This window comes from Octopus bimaculoides, chromosome 18 (assembly GCF_001194135.2).
Source record: "Octopus bimaculoides isolate UCB-OBI-ISO-001 chromosome 18, ASM119413v2, whole genome shotgun sequence".
Lineage (NCBI taxonomy): Eukaryota > Metazoa > Mollusca > Cephalopoda > Octopoda > Octopodidae > Octopus > Octopus bimaculoides.
Genome location: NC_068998.1, coordinates 39350197 through 39356236, shown reverse-complemented (window position 1 = coordinate 39356236; position 6040 = coordinate 39350197). Strand labels below are relative to the sequence as shown.

Below are 6040 nucleotides of genomic sequence, written 5' to 3'. Positions count from 1 at the left end.
GGCAAAGAACAAATCAAGTTTCGATTAGGGAGCAAATATTTAAGAAAAAGTGGAAGTGGATTGGTAACACAATTAGAAAGGACACACAAAATGTAGCGAAAAGTGCTTTACAGTGGAATCCGGATGGATATAGAAAGAGGGGTAGGCCTAAGAACTCGTGGCATAGATCAACACAAAAGGAACTAGAGAAAGGGGGACATTCATGACAGAGTATAAGTACAGAAGCGAGAAATTATGCGACATTGAATTCAATTATAAGTGGCCTATACTCCGCGTTGGAGGGTTAAAGGCAAGAAGAAGAAGATTCCCATAAGTACAAGGTTTTGATGATATGATTGTATATTTTTAGAATGTCATTTTAGGGTAAGTGTGAAAGGCTGGATTTGGATGGTTTGAACTTAAAACAGGTAGAATTTTGGGGCCTGATATGGTCAATTTAAATACAAATGGGTTAAGGGTATATAAGAGATATAAGAGTGATGAGTATAAGTGTATGTGAGGGATATACTGAGAAAAGTTGTTTTATACATATGGGTACAGGGGTATGTAGTGGAGGCGCAATGGCCCAGTGGTTAGGGCAAGCGGACTCGCGGTCATAGGATCGCAGTTTCGATTCCCAGACCGGGCGTTGTGAATGTTTATTGAGCGAAAACACCTAAAGCTCCACGGGGCTCCGGCAGGGGATGGTGGCAAACCCTGCTGTACTCTTTCATCACAACTTTCTCTCACTCTTACTTCCTGTTTCTGTTGTGCCTGTAATTCAAAGGGTCAGCCTTGTCACACTGTGTCACGCTGAATATCTCCGAGAACTACGTTATGGGTACACATGTCTGTGGAGTGCTTAGCCACTTGCACGTTAATTTCATGAGCAAGCTGTTCCGTTGATCGGATCAACTGGAACCCTCGACGTCGTAAGCAAGGGAATGCAACAACAACAGGGGTATGTGATTGATAAACTAAGATATCATAGTGATAGATATAGGGGTATGTGAGAGATCATCATCACTATCAACATTTAACATCAGTTTTCCATACTGGGATGGGATGTACAGCTTGGCAGGAACTGGCAAGGTCAGGAGCAGCACCAGGTTCCATAGTCTGTTTTGATTTGATTTCTATGGCTGGATGTGCTAACACCAATCACTTTACAGAGTGTACTGGCTACTTTTTACACAGCACCATCACCAGTGGTCTACTGAGAAAACTATTTTATTGACGGGTACTGGCATATGTGAGTGACGTACCAATGGGTACAGGAGTTGTGAAAGATATACTGATGGGTAAAGGGATATGTGAGCGGTACCTTGAGAGAATATTATAAGTATATAGACATAAGGGTGTGAGAAATATACTGAGACAAATATTACACCGACAGAGATACTGATGGTTATAGGGGTATATGAAAGATATACTGATGGGTATAAGGGTATGTAAGAAAGATATATTGAGTACCTGAGCAATATACCGAAGGGTATAAAAGTGTACGTACTTGTTTATAAGATATGAGAATCTTCAGATCTTCTTTTTATTTTTAAATGTTTTTCTTTGATCTCTTCACATTTAATTTTCTTTTTATCTACAGAAATACAAAGTATTTAGTAACATAACTTCGTCATAATTAACCTGATGGTCAGAATATATTTTGATGGAAGGTTTTAATTTAGATTATCTTAAACAGGATGTTTATATCATAAAACCAGGGGCAGTTTCAGGCAGATTGACATCAAAAAGGTTAAGGGTTTGGGTGTTTAATGCTAAGTTGGCTATTGTATTTCATGTGGGTGACATGGCTGTGTGTTTACAAAGTTTGCTTTCCAACTGCATGGTTGCAGGTTCAGTCTCATTGCATGGTATCTTAGTCAAATGTCTCCTAATGTCGCTTTGGATCAACTAAAACCATGTGAGTAGATTGGGTAGATAGAAACTGAAAAAAGTCCATCATATATGTCATCATTTAGTGTCTGTTTTCCATGCTAGCATGGGTAAGACAACCGTTTTACCCATGATGAGCTGGTAAGCTGGAGAACTGGACTGGGCTCCAGTCTGTTTTGGCTTAGTTTCTACAGCTGGATGCCCATCCTAATACCAACCACAACTACGATCTCACTTAGCTTTGTTTTCTCAAACACAGCAAATCACCAAAGGTCTCAATCACTTGTCCTCTTCTCTGCGAGACTCAACATTGAAAGACCATACTTCACCACCTTGTCCCATGACTTCCTGGATTCACCTTTTTCACAGGTTTGTATGTTCGTATATATAGATATATAGGAAGGGCATCCAGCCATAGAAACGATGCCAAATTAGACTGGACTCTGGTGCATCTCCCAGCTTGTTAGCTCTGGTCAAATTGTCCAACCCATGCCACTATGGAAAGCAGACGTTAAACAATATATATAATGTACTTACATACATACGAGCTTCTTTTATTTTTCATCTCTCAAATCTAATCACAAGACTGGTTGGCCCAAAGCTATAGCTAAAGACACTTGTCCAAGGTGCCATACAGTAGGACTGAGCCTGGAACCACGCGGTTCAGAAGCAAACTTTTTATTACACTGCCATGCCTGATAACAAGTTTCATTACATAATGACTACTAATTAAAGATACCTAAAATTTTGTCCAATCCTCCTCATCTCTTCAAATTCCTTCTTACATCATTACACAATGGACATGAAATATTCATATTATCTCACAGTTTTTGGGGCTTAATCACAATCACACACCAACAAGATGTAATCACACACTATAATTACTGCATTTACAAGAAATAGTTTAGGAATCAGTCTCACTGTGTGCACCTAGAGCTGGTATCTTCTATAAGCCTTGGGCTAAGCAATGCCTCTAATTGGAACAGGTAGATGGTAACTGTATGGAAGTCATTGTGCAATACACACACATTATATATATATATATATATATATATATATATTATATGAGAGACATACACATGTATGTATACTTGAATGCACAGTTGCTTTGTACAGTGAAATGAAAAAAAAGCCCTTACTTGAAAAACAGCTAAGTGTTGACAGGAAAAGCATCCAGCAACAAAATGCTGCTTCAAACTGTATCTGCCTAACCCTTTGTAAAACAGACAATAAATGTGTGTGAGAGTGATAGAAAGTTGGAATTGAAGAAATGCAAGTGATTACCTCAGTCAGCACTCCATGCAAAAAACCTGGCTAATGAAGATGAGAATCCATGGAGGTTAAATCCATACAAACTGTAGATTCAAAGAGATTCACTAATTAATTGGTTGGTACACTTATTGCAGAGTATAATGGCAATCAGACTGAAAAATGAAGATGCCATTACATAACTTTATTCAAGATTACAATCGTTTTGAATGGCTAGAGAGACTGTTTCATTGCTATACATTGCTTTGTATGCATTATTAGTTTATTAATCAATCAATTAAATAGTTTGTCCTCAACTATTCTCATCAGATCTTAAAGTTATTATGGTAGATTTTCAGAGTTTTCAAAAAGCAAATACTGAGGTGGAGGAAGAGTTGTATAGTATCAGGGTTATAAACATCAAGAATTCTCCATTCGGACAATACAGTTCATAGAGATTGCCAATGACTGACATCAAATTAGTTTCTTTGATATATACTTGTCAATGATATAAACTTGTCAATGTCACAGCCCCTGACGGGTCAAAATGTCATCAAGTTTTAAAGTAAGTTAACAATGTTTAAAGTATGTTAACACAGAAAAAGGAAATTTACTGCTATAAGCAGTGGAAGGGTAGTGTGCAGCTATATTAATACAGAGAAGAAATTTGAAAGTAATTAAATGCTGAAAAAATGGGGTATGGATGAGGGTTCTACTGCGTATATAATAAACATATATGAAAATTATAAATTATTGCCTATTTCTATAGTACATTCCAAAAATACTAGGTTTACTACAGTTAAATCAAATTGCAATAAATTAGCTGCAACAGTTAAGGATTAGTTAAAAAATTACTTAAGAAATAAGTACTTGATATGTTACATAAGAGAACATTCAAGCAGTGAGTAGGAGAATCCATAAGAGAACACAGGTATTAATCTTAATTAGACTTAGTTATGTTATATTCTTTTATTTGTTTCAGTCATTTGACTGTGGCCATGCTGGAGCACTGCCTTTAGACAAACAAATCGGCCCCAAGACTTATTCTTTGTAAGCCTAGAACTTATTCTGTCAGTCTCTTTTGCCAAACCGTTAAGTGACAGGGACGTAAACACACCAATATCAGTTGTCAAGTGATGGTGGGGGGAGGGGGCAAACACAAACACACAAATACATACATATATATATATATATATATTCGACGGGCTTCTTTCACATTCCATCTACCAAATCCACTCACAAGGCTATGGTCGACCCGAGGCTATAGTAGAAGACACTTGCCCAAGGTACCATGCAGTGAGACTGAACCTGGAACCATGTGGTTGGAAAGCAAGCTTCTTACCACATAGCCACTCCTGCACCTATATATGAAGGATTTTTATATGGAAATTTTAAGGTCTTATTAAATATGTGAACAATGACTCAATAACACATCATGCTTACTCATTAAATTGTATTTACAATTGAGAATTTCCAGTGCTTTTACAGAGCACAAATTGCAGCAACTGCCCACTCTCCACAAAAGAGAATAGTCTATAGTCCTTGCTTTGAGGTCCCAGATGAATTTAGTCAACAAATGCAGATATTTTTCTTTTGAATTCAAAAGAAGGAACATGACTCCCTTAATTTTGCTTTCATAATTTATATTGGTTTAGTTGTTTATTATAGGAGTTCCCTCACAGTTGTATGGAATGTTACAATTGTTCCCAAGGTTAAACTTCTTATGACTATGCTTCATCTTTTTGTATGTGCCTAATTAGGAGGGGGAGCAATCTCTGAATTATCCAGATAATACTGGGACATTCGTGAGAATTCAATAATCACTTTTCTAACCACTAATATTGTATGCTTAGATGGTTGTAAAATTTTCATAGTAAAAATAAGAGCCTAGTCGAGGAGGGTAATGGTAAAAAAAGAGTAATAAATAGGTTACTATTTGTATAAATTTAGCAAGCTTTCTATTTTGCTATGGCCTTAAACCATTCAATTGCTTTGAAATTTGACAAGTTTAGTTCAATTTTACTTATAAGCACACACATAATACAGTCAATTGTTTTTTTGACTTATCCTATATGTGACTTAGGCAAATGAGTTTAATCACAGAATTATTCACAAAATCAGGTTTATGTGATGTGTTCTAACTTAAATTTACTAACAAGTCTTTGACCCTCCAAATTAATGCTATTCAGATTAGATATAAATGTCCATTTATAGTATGTGTAACATTCCATATTTAAAAGGAGCTCTGTAAGAGTCAAAGTCAAGATTATATAAGTTACCAGTTTTGTCAATGTGTTCAGGAATCCCAGATTACTGTTTAATTTTTTTTTAATTAGGCTGTGCAACTTCATGTGTTCATTGTTTCCCATTGGGTGGTGTTAAACTTCATATTTTTAATAATGTTTAACAGATCCCCTTCAAAATCCACTAGGTAATGGTGATGCAATGGGTTTTTATGGATATTGAACACCTATTTCAGGACATGATCTTTATTGAATGATCCTTGATTTGGTTCTACATGATTGAAATAATAGGCCTTCCATACGATGTACAAAAGAATTTTGCTTTGTTAATCGGAAGTTTTAGAAATTTTTTTTCTTGATGAAATAGAAATATCCTCTTGGCACTTGTGTCGGTGGCACGTGAAAAGACATTCGAGCGAGGTCGTTGCCAGTGCCGCTGGACTGGCTCCTGTGCAGGTGGCATGTAAAATACACCATTTTGAGCATGGCCGTTGCTAGTACCGCCTGACTGGCCTTCGTGCCGGTGGCACGTAAAAGCACCCACTACACTCTCGGAGTGGTTGGCGTTAAGAAGGGCATCCAGCTGTAGAAACTGCCAAATCAGATTGGAGCCTGGTGTAGCCATCTGGTTCACCAGTCCTCAGCCAAATCGTCCAACCCATGCTAGCATGGAAAGC

The 6040-nt window shown here is 37.1% G+C and overlaps 1 long non-coding RNA gene across 1 annotated transcript in view; it reads right to left on the bottom strand.

Moving 5' to 3' along the window:
* Nucleotides 1-1489: 1489 nt before the first annotated feature.
* The window catches only part of LOC128249857 (uncharacterized), a 9958-nt gene continuing 5407 nt past the window's right edge, over nucleotides 1490-6040 (bottom strand). The window contains exons 2-3 of the long non-coding RNA XR_008265977.1: nucleotides 3157-3227; nucleotides 1490-1576 (exon numbers count right to left, since the gene is read on the bottom strand). This is a non-coding gene — a long non-coding RNA (uncharacterized LOC128249857). The remainder of the gene's footprint in view (nucleotides 1577-3156; nucleotides 3228-6040) is intronic.